The following is a 19,432-nucleotide window of genomic DNA, read 5'->3' on the forward strand; positions in this document are numbered from 1 at the left end:
TTTAATAAACATTTGCTTTATCTCAAAGTTACAGATGTTTATGACGTTCTTCTATAGAATTACTTACAAACCTATAAGCTCATTTATGTTTTTCTAAGTGTTTTTTCTTGTATATATTTGTTTGTATACGGCGTAATATTATACTAGTTTTAAAATAAAAATAAACACGGTAGGATTAGAAATGTATTACTTTTAGTATTCTAAACAAATTTGCTAAGTAATTACGAACGATTTGTTCTAAAATAGTATCTAATTCTGAGCTACATTCAATAATAGGTCTATCATCGCCAGATTATCGACTGTTGGTAAAGGAGATGTGGAAGCGAATGGGATACAAGTTTTAAAAAGGAAAATACAATAAAAGCGATTACAATCTGGTAGCGAAGTAGTGGGAGAAAGCCGTTGAAGTGGCTAATCCGCTGTTTTAACACGGTTTTGCAATAACTCAGATGGTTTTAATACCGGCAAACTCATTTGCTGTTCTTTAAATGCATACGATGGGGTTGGTTGTCCGCCATTAGGCGCTCAATTCACAATTCCGAAATGAAAAGACACGTTCGGATTATAGCGGTAAGTCTTCCCCTCATTTTCAGTACCTTCCCGTCTAGTACTCTCTTTTCCTCTTTTTCTTCATCGTATTACTTCTTTTACTTTTTCCTTCTTTTCATCATTGCTGAACAATAAAATACTAGACGACATTGAGCGTCTTAATTTCCTCTCTATATTTCCTTCTTTTTCATTAAAAAAAAAATTTAACAGATTGTGCTGTAATTAATTTATATAGTAAGTTCTTTCAATATATTTTTTCTTTTTAATTTTGTTTGATCCAAATCAGAATTGTAGAATAAGAAATTTATTTTTTCTGTTCAGCTTTGTTTTTACAGTAAAACGGAAAACAAAGTTCTTTTAAAATAACTTTATATGCGGTTTAAAAAGATTAACATTGTTTTCTTAACGAATGTTAAAAGAGATTTGGCCTGCTATTACCAGGCAGTTTTGAAAATTACACGTTGGAACTTTAATATACACTTACTGCCGCAGATGGTTTTTGATAGATTTATGATGAAACAATTTCAATTTTCAAATTTTCTTCTTGTTATTAAGGCCAAAGATGATATTTATTACGGCTATGAACTTATATCAGCGGGATAGAGTTCGAAAGTTTTTTATCATCAATGCTTTTATCAGGTTTGATATGGTTCTTTATTTTCTGTACCATTTTCTTAGCTTTAACATATGTTCCGCATTATCATTTATCTCTTTCACATATACTTGCGCTATCTTTATCTTATTTAATTGATTTTCCCCTCTGTTCTTCTTTCTTCAACCAAATTCACTAATCCTGGATAGATTAATTTAGGCTTCACAAGTTTACTTTACCCTTTCTTTACAAGATTTTATTACAGATTTCTTTTTTCCTTTCTTCTATTTAAAACCTCTTCATTTACTCTTTTACTAACCCACCTAATTATCGCATTCTCCTGTAACGTTATGTTTTTAAAATTCTCTATTCTTTATTTTACTGGATTAAATATTAAACTGTGTTCGCTTCGATAAAGTGCTAAATTCCATACAAGTACTTGTAACACGTTTTTTATTACTTACGGGATATTTGATAACAATAAATTTCTTTCTACAGAGAAAGAAATTTGTTTCCCGTTTGCCCTAGTCTGCTTTTGATCTCTACTTTACTTCTTTCGTTTTTTTTTTTAGTATAACTATCTAAATAATAAAATTCTGCGAATTTTAATACACATTTTCCTCTTATTTTTTCTAAACGCTACATCTGTTATTTAATTATTTTTATTTTTTCATCGCTATATCTTTTCTTAAATTAGTTTTCCTTTCCATCTTGTAACTTCTGGTTTAATTTCATTCCTTATCAGTCGAATTTTTGCCATTCTATCTGTTGCGTTTTTACTAATGCATTTCGCATTACCGGAATTCAACATCTATCAATTTAATTCTTTCTCGTCTTAATTCTCGCTGATTAAATTTATGATCGATTACAATTATTGCTTCTATTTATAAATCAAATTACCGATGCAAATTAATAATTACAAATTTGGAACTAATGAAGTTTCTGTATAAAGAACAATTATCTGTATCTTCACCATAAAGAACAGTTTAATTTATTACTCATTTTATATTGATGTACCTTTTGCATCAGTTGATATATATATATATATATATATATATATATATATATATATATTTATATATATATATGTTACTTTACTAAGACATTAAAAAATCGGACAGATATTTTAAGACAATAAATTAATACACTTTTTCTGTTGTGAAATACATTTTTATATGTTCGGACTCAGATTCATTTCATGTTATTAAAAATTATGTAAGAAGGATTTAAAAATTTAAAGGTATTTCGATCAACTGCACTTAGCTCCATTTGGATACACTCGATTCCGGACGGCTGCACTCAGTTCCTGACGGCTCACACAGCTCCGGCGGCTTCACTTGGCTCCTTTCTACTATATAAATGGGTTATTGTTCTAATGTTAGTCAGTCTTCTACTAGCCTTCATGGATTCAACATAATATCACACATAAGGTTCAATTATAAGTTCAATGATATTCCATATATATATATTGCATATTCAATAAAAATAATTAAATATAAACTACAAAGGTTTATTTATTCATGAACCAGCAATAATAAAGGATTAGAATAATTACATCTAATCAAGGACGACGACAATTAGTCGACAATATGTATTGCCGCTATTCTATAGTAAAAATATTTTCTTTGGTCTACTTATTCTAAATTTACTTTCGAGAATATGGGTGTACCTGCGCATGGTTGTTAGATCGTTTTAACGTATTAGAATTGATGTCAGCAACAGAATTACAGATGTTTTCATAAAATAATAAAATATTCGTATAACATGACTGGAAAAACGTATTGTTAAAATATCTTATTTGTAATGATGAAATTAATTAATTAATAAAACTAGAATTTTATTTAGAAATATTTTGAAAGTTGTTCTAAATACAAGAATATAATATCTGTATCGTTTTAATTTATAACTATAGTTAGTATATAATCTAAGAGTACTTAAAAATTGAACTTTATCAGCGAAAATTTCTATGTAACAAACGTGGTTGGCTGTATTATATTTCTACATTGCCAGTCGGTTAGAGGTCGGATTGGCCTTTATACAAGTACTATTTGAATAATGCACTGTACACGGCCTGCAGGAAGAACAAACTCCTCGTTTCCTCACCCCTTTCCATGTCTATATTTCCCCGACACCACTTTGCGACAGTCATTTGTATACCAGCTAGTTTAGTTCCCCCCTTTCCCATACCATCCGACCACTTTTAACAAACGGCTCCGCAAAACCAATGATTTAACTAGTGCAAAACACATAGAAACAGCTTTCAATGAATTATGAATCTAACAAAAATGTTTTAAGAGATATAAAATTAAATTATTATAATACGTTGGTGTAATTATCTTAGATGTTAATTTTTGTCTAATTATTTTATTCTTTTACTTTTTATTAAAAAATACTCTCCGCATCCCTTTTACTTTCCAATTTTTAATTAATGTTTAAGAATAACCCTCTTGGAAGGGAAATTTACGGTAAGCTTTTTGGCTTACTGTTATTTTTATTAAAAAATAAAAAACTATATCAAGATCTGATTCTTAATCTAAAACTTATGATAATGTAAAATAAATTGCATAGTCTAAATAGAAAAAAGGGAAAAATAAGTTTAAAACTACTGGAAAAATTATCTTTTTGGTCGATGTAATCGCCTGATTATGGACCGATATAAAGTATATTAATAATAATAATAGATGTAACACTTATTGATAATTCAGTAAGTCAGATTATTTGTTTAAGTTACAAATGCCTCCAGTGATAACTTAAAACGTTGGTGTGAAAATAAAATATACTCTAATGTTTTATCTACCTAATTAAAACATTTAATCATACTGCACAATTTGAAAAGGGTTAGATTGATATTGAATCACTAAAGATCAAATCAATCTTTACTAAATTCCAAAAACAATAAAAAGTTCAATTATGAAAATGGGCCCGGTGTTTATAAAGATATTTAATTCTGAAAATTTGGAAAAAATTATAAAATATATACGAGGGTTATTTTTTTTCAAGGTCCAATCGGTCACGAAATTAAAACCACAGTGAAAATAAAATTTTTTTTATTTGTAACAAGTACTTACATAGTTACACTATTTCTCTACATAGTCGCCACTCCGATTTAGACATTAGTCGTAGCGTGGTACCAACTTTCCAACACCCTCGTCAGAGAACGGAGCCGCCTGTGTTTTCAGCCATGTTTCTACGCTGGTCTGTAGCTTGATGTCTGTGCCAAAATGTTGTCCTCCTAGCCAGTAAAGAGGTGAAAATCGGATGGAAGTCCGGGCTGTATGGTGGGTGATCAAACACTTCCCAACGAAAACGCTGCAGGAGCTTCTTTGGTACAGCTGCAGTCTGCGGCCGAGCATTGTCATGGAGAAAGACAATGCCTGATGACAACATTCCTCTCCGCTTATTCTGAATTGCCCGTCGTAGACGTTGAAGAGTCACACAGTATGAGGTTGCAGTGATGGTGTGCCACGTTCCATGAATTCCACCAAGAGAACTCCATTCCGGTCCCAGAACACAGTAGCCATACACTTTCTGTTGGAGAAGGTTCGCTTGAACTTCTTTGGTTTACTGGGAGAATGAGAATGCATCCACTGTTTGGATTGTTCTTTTGTTTCTTCAGTTTCGAAATGGACCCATGTCTCGTCCCCTGTGACAATTTTGTTCGAAAAATCTTCTCCTTCATTGCGGTAGCGCTGGAGAAACGTTGGGGAGGCGTCCATTCTCATTGTTTTGTGATGGTCGGACAGCATCTTGGGAACCCATCTCGCACACAGTTTGCTGTACTGTAGTCTCTCACTCACAATGGTGTAGAGCTAACCTTGAAATTTCAGGAAACGAATCACTCAATACAGAAATTGTGAACCGATGATTTTCTCAAATTGCCTCATCCACTCGCTCAACGAGATCATCGGTTGACACTCGCTTCCTTCCCTGACCACCTGCATCATGAACATCTGTACGTCCTGCTTTAAAGTTCCTGTACCATCGTCACACTTTGCTGTCTGTCACTCATTGAAGTTTCACCGTACACATTACTTATTCGTCGATGACTTTCAGCTGCATTACACCCCTCAGCCTGAAGAAATCGAATTACCGCAAGCACTTCACACTTGGCGGGAGATGCTATTGTTCTAGACATGTTTACGTGCTAGCTGTGTGTTCAGAACTAAATGAAGTGACGCGACGTGATTGAAGGCTATAGTAGAGACGCTGCGCAACACATATGCGCAAAGGTTCATCCGAGTTTTGCGCGGGTTTTTATTTCGCGACCGATCGGACCTTGAAAAAAAATAACCCTTGTACATAAATTAACATGCGAGTCATTCATAATCAATGCCCAGTAAAAACTACTGAAGATAAATTGATGAAAATTTATATACACATTTCTCTTAAGGTGTAAGTGCACACCAAGAAAAGATATTTTGGAATTACGAATTTAAAGGGTTAAAATGGATTAAAAGTAAAATTTACTTATTTTTTTAATTTCTCGATAACGAATAAAGATATCAACTTGTTTCTTGATGTGTGTAATCTTCATGTGAATATCTAAAAAACAATTTCGATATTTTCTGAAATTCGACCTTGAAAAGGATGAAGAAAGATAAAATAATGTTCCCATTATTTTCCCTATTTCCGACTAAACTAAATGAGATATTCAGGAGATTTGGGCTTCCAAATACTCTTTAGATAGATATCTAAAAACCATTTTCGAATTTTTTTAACTTTAGATTTATTAAGATGCAACGCTGTGCAGCGCGGCGACTCAACCACTACAGCCACTGCCACTGTTACTGTATATGCAACGCGACTGGGTGACCGGCCTCCGGTTATTAACTAAAATAAAAATTTAATTAAAAAAAAATTGACCGTGACGGAAAACGCAAGTAAATACACAGAGACGATGAAGCCGCGATGGGGATGCTAGTATTAAATAAAAGATTTGTCGATCTACATGGCAGCGTGGTAACGTCTCGGCCTTTCATCCGGGGGTTCCGTGTTCGGATCCCTGTCAGGTATAGCATTTTTCTTACGCTACAAAATTCTGTTTCCATATTCCCACGTTCAAGCTTCTCTGTAAGTTTCTATGGTGAATTTAAAAAAATTAATAAATAAAAGAGAAAATAAAATAAAATTCTTACTATAAGGCCTGAAATCACACAGTAACATATGGGAAGGCAGTAATTTCTCATAGAAAAGTAGTATTTAAATTAATTATTATCTTTCTCTGTTTAAAAAAAAAATTGAAAATCATAAAAAATTTCAAATTTGGAAATCTAATTATACAATGTAAAAAAAGCAAAACTTTAATTTTGAAAATCGATCTACAGATTCGGGAGCAATAGAATTTAAATATTTTAATAGGAACAAAGAATTATTTGACCAAATTTATGTTGGAGAAAAAAGTTGAATTTTATATTTCTTGACTGAAGGTTAAAATATTATAGAAATAAAATCAAAATAGAAACAAAATTAATAAAACATATTAATGGAAGAACAGCCAAAATGGGACACCGCAATACTTTTATCCTTTCAATATTATTCAGTAGGGTAATCAAAAAATAGAAAAATATCAAAGCATTTTATGCAAAACTCCTTCAAAATTTTATGGTGATTAAAATTTGGTAAGTTTTCTGTTAAATCCTGGCTGACCCTTTTTTTTTAAACAAGACCTTCCCCTCCAGTTCTTTTTATGGGAATTATGTTCATGATAATTTTTTTTATTATAACTTAGTATTGTTACTTCAGTTGTAAATTTGCGTAGGTTACAATTTTTCACAGTCATTCACTTAATTCGATTAATAAAGCCAAAGAATCCCACCTAATTCCAGTTCAAAAATATGATAATCCAATATTCTGATTGAGTTCAAAGAAAGTTCTATTTCTATAAACTATATTGAACATACTTTTACTTTCCTGGCTAATACAATTAATATAGCTGTACTTTAGGGAAAATATAGTAATATATTTCAAAAAAATCACTCTTTTTAAAAGCTTTTATTTAACTCGGTTTAGTTATAATCAAATCTTGAAACTGCTATATCTTTTGATCTATCGTATGAAAATCAATGAAATTTGGTACACGTATGTAACTTCGATGACAACACAATACTACGGTGTAAAAATTTGGATATGACCCACCCCCACCCACACACTCAATACCACTACGCTAACTTCATGCATGTTGTTGAAAATTTTATTTCTCATGAACTATCGTATAAAAATCAATGAAATTTGATACACGAATGTAACTTCGATGTGTAAAAATAAATATTTTTACTTTTTTTTTTAGTCTTAATAAACCGACAAAGCTTTTAATTAACTCGCTTTAGGAATAATCAAATATTGCAACTGCTATATCTTTTGATCTATCGTATGAAAATCAGTGATATTTGGTACACGTATGTAACCTCGATGACAATACAACACTACGGTGTCGAAACATGATATGACCCACCCCCACGCACCCCCGCAATTCCACTACGCTAAATTCATGCATTTACTTGAAAATGTTCACTTCTCATGAAATATCGTATGAAAATGATTAAAAATTTGGTACACGTAAGCAACTTCAATGTGTAAAAATAAAGACGTATTGTTACCGTAGTAACCGGCGAGGGCGTTAAATGATAACTGTAATGTTAGATACGGAAGAGGAGAAGTTTTGTTCATTGGTCTTATGTTTATCAGCTTTCTTCTTCAGATTATATTGTTACAGTAGTAACCGGTGAGAGTGTTAAATGATAACTTTAATGTGAGATACGAAAAAGAACAAGTCTTGTTCATTGTTTTAATTTTTATCGGCTTTGCTACTCATATTATATTGTTACTTTAGTAGTCAGTGAGTGTGTTTAATGATAACTGTAATTTGAGACATGGAAATTGAAAAATCTTGTTCATTGGTCTAATTTTTATCGGCTTTCCTATTCAGATTATATTATTACCGTAGTATCCGGGGAGGGCGTTAAATGATATCTTTAATCTGAGATACGGAAGAGGGAATGACTTGTTCATTGGTCTAATTTTTATCGGCTTTCTCATTCAGATACGAGTATATGCATTAAAACCATAAGAGAAACTGAGTCAGATGATACAAAATAATGAATTAATTTCTATATGAGAAAATTTATTATTTAAACTGTCTCTACAATTCTCACTAAGGAAGACAAAAAGCACAAAAATATTTTTCTTTCATAAACAGGTAGGTCTACGAGTTAGGTCTCGTATTTAACATCACAATTTTTAAATTTTAAATGGTAAATAACTTTGAAACAGTCCAAGACTAACTGATCCTGTATAATTTTTTAAAATCAATATAGAGGAATTCTAGATAGATAAGCGACATAGAGCATATTTCATATTTACAGTATAATATACTGACAACGTATAATATAATGAATTATTAAAAAATTTTTACGGAGATTTTTATTCAGTTAGACACTAGTTAATTTTTTTGATGCGTTAAGATTCTCGTAAACTCTATAAGAAACGAGAAACATTTTCATCTGATGTTATTCTTTGTTATTACAATATATCTAATTTATTCTTGCATTCATTTTAAGTAATTATTTAATAAAAAATATATTAATTACTTAAATTTCATTTGAATCGTTTACACAACACTTTGAGAAGTTTTTCTTTAGTATAACTATTATCATAAATGAAAGAGGTAATGTTAAATGCGTTTTTTTTAACAATTCTTGTGGAGTTAATCTCTTAATAAATTTTGTTTGATTCAAACCCCTGTTTCTCCATACATATATTTAGCTTTCAAGAAAGAGATAGAAGTAGAATTCTATTTTTAATCCACAATTTGGACTTAATTATAATTAAAAATTACTTCTTGTAGCTTTTTAACTGCACTTGAATTTATATTTTGCAAAATAGTAATAATTTTTTTCAAATTATGTATATTTTTAATTTTATTCCTTGTAGTTAAAAGTTAATTCACGATGAATTAACTTTTCATATTGATATATGAAGGAGAATAATACATTGAATTTTAAGATATTGTATATAACTTTTGGAAATAAAATGTATGTTGATAAGAATTTAAAAAAGAAATCGCTGGTTTTTCTGAACAGTAAGTTCAACCCAAGAGAAAACCCACAGGATGTGAATTTTTAAAATAGTTTTCAGCCGAGTTTGGAGGATGAAAGTAATATTTTCCTTTTTTTATTTTACTGAATATTGAATAAATAAAATAATAATTAAATTAATTTTTAAAAAATCATTTTATTCAACTATGGAATAAGTAATTACAAAACTGTAACTGAATAATAATTAAATAATAACTAATAATATTACTGTCAAAAGTTGACAGTAATCCAGTATCCAGAAAGATTATAAATTATGAATCTGGATGGATTCTAATTTTGCTTTCTTCATTAAAACTAAATATTTAAATTTATCAAGTCTAGGTCAACAGTTATGTGTACTTTTTACAATTTGTAAATTTTTTTTTGAGTGGATGTTGAAAGTTTCCCTAACATTTTTATTAACTACACTGAACATAAATTACAAATTTCTATCACTAGCTGTACAGAAGAAATCAACATTTGATAGTACTAAGCTGTTATCAATGTTTCATTTTAGTGATCTCCTGCTAAAATAATTTACATGTGTCAATGATTTAGTTTACTTTATCTTCGCTTGTTAGTATTATTTTTTTTAAGTATAACTTTTTTCAAAAAAATAAGCAAAGGATAATCTTTAATTTTTTTTAAGGTGTAGTATATGGATAATAACTTTAATTCGGTAGCAGAACCGACTTGAAATAGCCCAAGCTAGAAACCGGGTGGGTGTCTATTGGCTGGAGGAAAGGTTTACACGAAAGGTGCGAATTTCCTTGTGAAAACATGCCATCCCTCTTGGGAACATGTTTTATTCATAACAGCAGGGATTTGTATCCCCCTTTATACTAACACATACATGGAAAGCACGGTAGGTAACTTACAAACGCACGGGTTCAACCTCCTTTCATCCATTCAAAACGGTAGCGATCCATTCTTGAACGTCCCAGTTCTCTCGCTACCTCCCCCTTCTCACAGTACTGTTACTGCTTCTACTATACGAATTCATCAACCTAATACTCTCCGCAAATATGTAAATAAAATGGCTGTAAGTCTGTCAGAGTAAGAACCGTCACGTTGGTTCTTGTGTATGTGTGTGTGTGTGTGTGTGTATATATATATATATATATATGTACATATATAGCACACAGTAACCTCTTTTATATTTCATTTTCAATAAAACATGCAGCAGAGCAGTGATGTGGTATATTGTGCGGTGTATGGTGGCAACCAGTGTGCATTCACGCTTTTTATTCTGTTTTTATATAATATTATCATAGATATTACGATTTGTTAACAGTTTCGCTTTAAATTTTATTGATTTTTTTTTTTATATATAAAATTCTATTTAAATATAAAATACTCCATATATTTTTTTCACTTCATTTAATCAGTAAATCATCATTTTATTTTTTTTGTTGAAATGTAGTAAATAATAAATTGGTACATATCAATACCATTATTATATTGGTATAGTAATATTATTGGCAATAATATATTGGTGTATTACCTTCTCAGTTAAATTTTTTTATAATTAAATTTTTTTTGTGCCTTTTAGATATCACAACCAAATCGTTTACCACAATATCAGATACAACTGGAAAATGTCAAAGCCATTCATAAGAGCAACAAGAATTTGGTTTCTGTAAACTAGGGAAATGAGAAATAGAATAATTAGCTGTTACCTTTATTATTCTGTCACATGGAATGGCTAAATAGTAAACATTATTACTTTCATAAAGAGCAACTCTCACTTATTTAATTTTCTGTATCATAGTAAGCACACTCCAGTCACACCATTAAAGTACTAGAATAACATAGAAAAAAATACCGTTTCCTGTAGGGATATGATTAATTTTTAATTTGATGAGCTTATCATATTGAAAATGTTACCTGCATGATTCATATAACTATCCAAATTAAATCTGTATACTTTAAAAATTTCTTTAAACAACAAAGGATAACAAAACTGAAAAAAAGGAGCTGTTTTGAACAATGTAAAAAAATAATTATGCTCTATGCTTTGTTTCTTGGAATAAAATTGTAAAGTTGAAAGTATCCTCAGACTGCCAAGGATACCAACAAAAAGTTAGACAAAGAGGAAATGATTTAAGCAAATTATGAATACAGCACTAAAATTGACCAATCAGAAAGATTTATGATTGACATAAATGTAAATCATAAAATTTATGGTTGACATAGCATTTCCAGCTTCCAAAAGCCTTAAAAGAGGAAGCCAGAAAAGAGGAAGCCACTCCACCACAGAGATCTGCAAATATTTATTTAATTTTTTTATGAATAAACTGTGAAGGAACTTTCATTAATCTTACCCTTTTAAAATAATTTCAAGAAGTTTCATATTTTTTTTATTCCTTCCATACATCTTACGGTTTTCTTTTGCACTATAAAAACTCTTTCTAAATTTTGTTTAGTTAATGATCCCCAAAATAATACAGTATATTTTATGTGGGAGATTATAATTCACTACAAACTGCTCTTATCAGACCTAGATATTATGTTTACTAGAAAAATCATTACCAAGTGCACCTGTTAATGTTTATTTATTGATAATTAGTATTTCTTTTATTAAACATTATTTTTAATTAATAGAAACTGTGAAGAACAGTGCAAGAGAAAAATGATTGGAGTTCTTGTGTGATTTAGACAATCTTCAATTTAATTAAATTTTTAAATTGTTTCAAACCATAATATTATGAAGCAATATATAATTTAGTTCAATATATTATTATTAATGCTTAAAATATTTTTGAAAATTCTTCTGAAAAGTAGTGTTTTATTAAATCATTTTTGATCATAAATCAATATTTTTAAAGTATATAATGCCCCAGATATAAATAATACAAAGTTCAAAACAATATTGATATTTTCTGGAGAAATAATGTTAAAAACTGTTTTATTAATTGAATTTCTTAGAAATTTATTTTATAACTTAGTTTGCAGGTAGCTTAAGAAAGATATATAGATCATTTTGTCCTGTCTTGTAAGACTTAGGCGTGTGCATTAAATATGATATATGTGGTTTCAGGTACTTAACTTAACTTCAGGTACTAAATATTCTAACTGGTGTACGTCAAATATAATATACATATCAGTAACAGGATTAACAGAATTACACTAGTTTTAAGCAATTTAATTCACCAAGTATTTCTTCTGATTTTATCCAGCATGTAAAGTCATGTACGAACGTGCTTCAGTTATGATAATTAATTACAATCTAATGTACCTGAGATATGCAATGTACATCATTTAGCATTCAAGTTCATTAATGAATTTCCTATTAAACAAAACTAATTGCTTCAAATATATTTAAATGAATTGTAAAAATACTTAAAAACTATCTAGATATGTAGTTAGAATAAAAATGGTATTCTCAAAGATATGAGTAATAATTAACATATTTAAGTTTATTAAATTTTGCATATTTGCAATTTTTATTTTATCATCATTATTTATAGTATTTATGATTGATTGTTTATAATAATTTTAGATGATATAACACCCCAGGAATGACATATTTAATACAAAACAATATTGATATTTTCTCTTGAAATAATGTTAAGAATTGTTTTATAAATTGAATTTCTTGGAAATTTTTTTATAACTAAATTTGCAGGTAGCTTGAAAAAAAATTATGTTTGGAATTTGTCAGAACTACTGAAACTTATAGCTGCATAATTACCAAAGTGAAGAAAGAAACTTAGCACTTCGTAACATCATATAATTTCAATCTTGCTTGGTCAGAATTCAACCTTAATTTTACAAATTGAGTAATTTAGTTCTTTTTTTTCATCAAAAAGAAAGGAAATCTTAGTAGGGAGGTTGATGTCAATAGCGTAAATTAATTGTTGTCATCTGTTAATTGTATTTTATGTATATTTTGGTAACTAGCTGAAAGAGATACACTAATTTGTTGTTTTGAACTACTTTTAGGTGTAAAACAATGAATTATATACAACCTACAAGTATTACTGCCTTTAAGTATTGTTTTAAATTAAAATATAAATATTGTATACTGGAACTATATCAAAAAATTCAGAATTAGTTTTCGGAATACAAAATTTGCCTGTAACATCTGTGCTAGTTAATGTGATTTACCAGGACAAGGTGTAAACAAATTTTTAATAAACTAAATATTCTAATATTTCATTGTGTTTATGTTTATTAATGTGCTGTCTTTGCATAAAAAATTATCCTTTATTTCTAAAAAATAATAACATTCATTTTTATCAAATCAGAGATTAGAACTACATTTGTATTATACAGCATACTATTTTCACCTATAAGAAAGGATGTTATCATTATTTTTAATTAACTATATAATTTGAAATTACATAAAAGATTTTCAACTGATCTATTTTAAATTAAATTAAAAGATGTTATTTTATACAAAAATAATTTTAGCAATATTTTATTATTATTATTATTATTATTATTATTATTATTATTATTATTATTATTATTATTATTATTATTATTATTATTATTATTATTATTATTACTCAGCTGATGAGTTTTTAGATATAATACAGTTAAATAAATCTGAATTTTTCCATGTATTAACCTGTATATAAACCTGTATTCATGTATTTAAACACATACTCAAATATTTAGCTGTTAGTTCCTTCAAAATTATTATTTTATTTTATATTAATTTTGTTTATTTACATTTTATTTTCATATAGTTGTATCATCAATATTATTTTGTTTAATTATCATTTTTGTGTGTTAATACAGACCAGTATTATCTGATCTATATTAAAACAGATATGTGTAATACATATCTAGATAATGCAGAAGTGCATCATACAATTTTTGAATAATTCTATGCCTAGTTAACAGGTAGTGAAAAATGTATGTCTTCTTCCAACAAGACAGAGCAATGTGGCACACATCAAATGATTCACTAGCACACGTTCATGTTGTTTTACAGAAGAATGAACTGCAGAAAGCGATGGCTTTCAAGTTCATCAGATTTGTCTAGTTGCAATTTTTTCCTTCAGGGCTGTTTAAAGAATAGAATTTATGAATCGATTCTTAACTCTATCAATAAACTGAAGGTGAACATTCAACAATGACACTGACAACAACATTTTGCATCAGGTGACGCTTAAAATGATCTCTCAAGCACTCATGATCACTTGCTGGCTTCCTTAGATTCTTAGCCTTGCGAAGAATGGCTGAGGGGATCTGATGTTATAGATGTATAGATTGAATAGCAACCCAGGTGGCTAGGAGCCCACCTGGGTGCTTCGCCAAGATAGGCATTTCAGCATTGAGCACCAATTACCTGAAATATTCACTGTTAGGATAAGATAGATGTGTGAAAAACTTTGTAATGGAACTGCGATGTGGAAAGGTGTAGATATTGGCCTCACTCCCAAAACCAGAACAGAGCAGAGAAAGATATGATATGTTTTAATTAGTGGCTTACTAAATTTGTGATCTGTTCCTTGATTCCTAAGTAAATCGAGATATCTTTGATTAAATTGAATTGTTGGACAAAATTGTCGTTTTGATGGTAAGAGGATATTATTTCTGGTGTTTGAAGACTCAATCAACTAATGATCTGAGTGCATAGGAACAGTTTTTGTGTGAAACCTTTGATGTTAGAGGAAGACATGGGGATCATACATTCGTGAATCAGTTAGTACTTAAGGGTTGTAAGTTATGGTAGGTGGTCATGGTTGGAAGAGGCATATGAAGGTGGTAGTAAGTTATGTAAATGCACTGTCTACCGAGGCATTTGCATCGGTGGCATTGACTGTGTAGTGTTATCAAGTTTAGAAGGTCCAAAAGATGACCTCTGGTAAAGCCCATCTGGACTAGAAACAGAGGGGGTGGTGTGGCAACCAGGATCGTCACAAGGTGGGTGTTTCCCTATGGGGGTCAGAATGTAGAAATTAGTTAAAAATAAAAAGATCAAAACAATAAATACTGATCAATGAAAAGGTAGTTTCTCTTCTGTCTTTAGGATTTAAACACCCCTTATGATTGTAAGTAAAATTTAATTCAATTGATCAAGACATGATAATCCATCCTCTCATAGTATATAAATCTAAGTAACAAAACTACTTTATTGTAATAAAAGAGAATAGTTACAGAATAAAGAAGTACATAATGAACATAATGTAATCAATACATGAGAGGAAAAAGGTTTGGAAGTATTCATAAATTATTATTTTAATCCTTAAATCATTACTAATTGTTATTAGATTTATCTGATAAAGGAATATACTATTATATGAATTTAAAAAGACAAAAAGATAATTTTTTTTGTTGAGATTACAAGCATCAACTGCTATGGTCATTAGCCCTAATGAAAATTTGTAGCAAATGAAAAATGCCATGCCTGACTTATTTTGAATACCAGTCTGGCATCAGGTATGGCATTTTTCATACACTGCAAATTTCCATTAGGGCTAATGACCATTGCAGTTGATGCTCATAACCTCAAAAAAAGGTAAAAATACTTCACAGAATTTTTATGCTGATAGGAGCAGATGCAGAGGGGACAGGGAGAATGTACTTCAAGGAAAGATTAGTTGGATGTTTGAGTTTTTAATTATAAATTAAATTTTTTCTTGATACTCATTAATTTATCTTAATTAATTTTTTGATAACATAAGAAAAGGTGGTTAATTTATTTTTTTTAAATTTAACAATCATGGTTTTTTAAATACATAAAATTTATTTAGTTAGAGTACATCTATTTACCCCACATAGGACAAACATACAGCTTTATCACACATACACTTCACTGTATAACACTTTTTATACACATCTCTGTCAACTGACACCTGTAGTGAATAACTTAACATAACAAAAATGTCTAATTCATTTTCATTTCTGCTATACCCATGCTTATAAAATCTGATTTTATGTAAAATATGTAAGTAATAAACACATCTAGTGATAGAAAATACATAACATAATCATATATCTTCCAGCATTTATACAAATTTCACAAAGTAGTAATTAAACTAGTGTCTGCATTTTAAAATTTAAACATATATAATTACTACACAAACGAATAGGTTTCATTACCTCAAAAGTTAATTAGCAGTAAAAGATGTGCCAACTATACAAATCACCTCGTAGAGATACACACATATACAGAGATCTTTGGTCAGTTAGGTGTACAAAACCAAGTATTTGCCATATAATGGTCAATAGTTTCTAGATTGACTGATGTCTTTGCTTGCTCTTTTCCATGCTATCCCTTACTTCTCAGAAATACAGGGTGTTTGTTTCAAAACACAACCCAAGCAAAATACTTTTTAGAAAAGTTAATGTAATAATTTCGGATGAAGAGGTTGGCAGTACTAAATATTGTTTTATAATCAGGTTACATAATTATCTATATTTCTTTTTTTGTGAAGAATTATTTTTGTTTATCCGTGTTTTTTATTAAGAAGAAATGGTTTTGAACATGGAATAAAGGATTTTTATTGGGAAAATTAATTAACAATTAAATCTTTTGTTTTGTACCAAGAAGCTTTTCAATTGCAATTCCTGGGTAAGAATGTACCAAATAAATCTTCAATTCATCATTTGATGAAGAAAATAGAGAGACTGGTTCAGTTTGCAATCAGAGACATAGCCGGAAACATTCAGTACTTAATGACATAACATTGGAAGATGGTAGGGTAAACTTTTTAAATACCTAACAAATCATTACCAAAAACTTGTACAACAAAAAGGAATATCACTGTATAGTGCCTTTAAAGCTACCCAGTTACCTAATCTAAAGCTATACCAAATTCATGTATCACATGAATTACATCCACTTGATAAAGCTGCTAAACTTCACTATTGTCAATGGTTTAATCAGTTTGTTTGGTAGAGCATTAAAGTGTTGGATAATGTATGTTTTACAGTTGAGGCTTGGTTTATTTGAGTGGTTACGTTAATAGTTATGATCTCTACTGGAGCTCCAATCCTCACATCATCCATTCACAACCACTACATCGACAGAAAATTGGTGTCTGATGTGCAATTTCCAAGCAAAGAATAATTGGCCCCATAATCTTTGAAATTCTCTTAATGCAGACCTCTACCAAGAAATTGTAATGCAGTTTATTGTAACTGTAGAATTAAATGAGAGAGATTCATGGTTTCAATGAGTTGGGGCCACATGTCACACGGTAAGAGCAACAACGGACCTTTTGAGAAATTTCTTTGGTGAAAGAGTAATATCAATTGGCTTATGGCCAGCAAGGTCACCTGTTCTTTCTCCTGTAGATTTTTTTTCTGGGGATATCTAAAAGGTTGTGATTCAAAAATAATCCGCACACCATTGAAGAACTGAAAGCCAGAATAATCAAGAATTATGAAAAATTGGAAGAGGTGCATTGATGAAAATGGTACACACTTTCAACATTTGTCATAAAAACATTTGATCTCAGTACTGTTTTGCATAAATAATTATAATATTTATAAGTAATTGCATTAAATATATCACATTATTTTCCTTTTAATTGGATTGTTTTTTTTGGTTGTGTTTTAAAACAAACACTCAGTACATGTGTAACATCTTCAATTTTATAATATTATTTTTAAATATATAATAAACATGACAAGTAAATTTTACATATAGAGCAAAATATCTATGATAACATGTTTCAACAGTGCATTAATTAAAAAAATAAAAATTATTCATTAATTAACCAAATACTATGATACAGTTAAAATAGATTATTTAATCATACACTTGAATCATCATTAACAATAACAATACTGATAAAGGAGCTGCATAATTCCTAAAAAAAAATCTGCAAGCAGATTTGTTTAAAAATTTTATTTTCAATAATTTGTGTGAAATATGTGTAAATATATATCAAAAAAGATTTTATCAATAAAAAATGTATAACTTGATAAAAACTTAAAAATAAATTAACTATACATTTCAGGTTTTAATAGATAGTTGTTTTCATAACTATGTATCTGAAGAACCCAAGCAACCAACTATAATTTCTTTTAAAATTGTTTAGTTTTAATTCAATTCTTAAAATAGATTTTATTACATACTAACAGCATTTTTAGCATTATAATATTTGTAAGTATTTTCATGCTGCTTTCAAAAATCCTTGGTCATCTGATTTGATTGGAAACCATTCTGCTGTTAGTAAAATAATGTTTATTTTATTTTTTTAAATATTTAAATTATAACATAAAAGTTTAAAATTAAATAAATTTTTAAAGTTGGTGCATAACAATACATTATAGATATATCAGGAATTGATAAGTACAAAAATTGCTACTATTTGCCTTTCTTTTTCTTTTTCCTGTTTAGCCTCCAGTAATTACCTTTCAGATATTACTTCAGAGGATGAATGAGGATGATATGTATGAGTGTAAATGAAGTGTAGTCTTGTACAGTCTCAGTTCGACCATTCCTGAGATCTGTGGTTAATTGAAATCCAACCACCAAAGAACACCAATATCCACGATATAGTATTCAGATCCGTGTAAAAATAACTGACTTTACTAGGACATGAACGCTGGAACTCTCGACTTCCAAATCAGCTGATTTGGCAAGACGCATTTACCACTATACCAACCCGATGGGTGCCAAAGTTTGCCTGGACAGATCAAAGGTAACCATAGTAAAACCTTTGTGTACACGCATCATTACAAAATGGAACTAGTTATAAAAAGAAAAGAAGTGATTAAAAACCATTTAATTAATATTAAATAAATAATTTTAAAAAATGGGTTTTTAGAAAACATAAACATAAATTATTTGAGAAAAGTTATTTGTTCGTTATAAATGAAAATTCAAAAAAATTGAGGGGTTGTTTATTATAAACAATTTTTTTTTTTTTAGTATTATTTAAATAATACTCATTGGCAAAGTATATATTAAGTAAAAGAAAATCTTGTAATTTTATTTTAAATAATTTACATAGAAGATCTTTTAAATAGGCCAATAATTTATTAAAAATGGAAATTTAGACAATAATGCCCTTTCCTACATACCAACGTACTGTTCTAAGTAACAAGGGTAGCAGATTCATAATTATAAATACATTCATATATATTAAAATTTTTAATTTACTAAATATCAGTCTCCATGATTCTTATTTATGGTTGCCAAATAACGATCTGATAACCTACTTTTTTATCTTGAAAATGCATCCTGACTTTTTGAAAATAAGAACTTCAGAAAATACATTCCTTTAATACTCATAAAAAAAATTATTTT

General features: G+C 29.3%; 1 protein-coding gene across 1 annotated transcript in view; it reads left to right on the top strand.

Moving 5' to 3' along the window:
* Positions 1-19,432, top strand: part of Tmtc2 (Transmembrane O-mannosyltransferase targeting cadherins 2) — a 1,137,584-nt gene that overhangs the window by 1,070,222 nt on the left and 47,930 nt on the right. The window lies entirely within an intron of this gene.

Source organism: Lycorma delicatula, chromosome 6 (assembly GCF_047948215.1).
Source record: "Lycorma delicatula isolate Av1 chromosome 6, ASM4794821v1, whole genome shotgun sequence".
In the NCBI taxonomy this organism is placed as follows: Eukaryota; Metazoa; Arthropoda; class Insecta; order Hemiptera; family Fulgoridae; genus Lycorma; species Lycorma delicatula.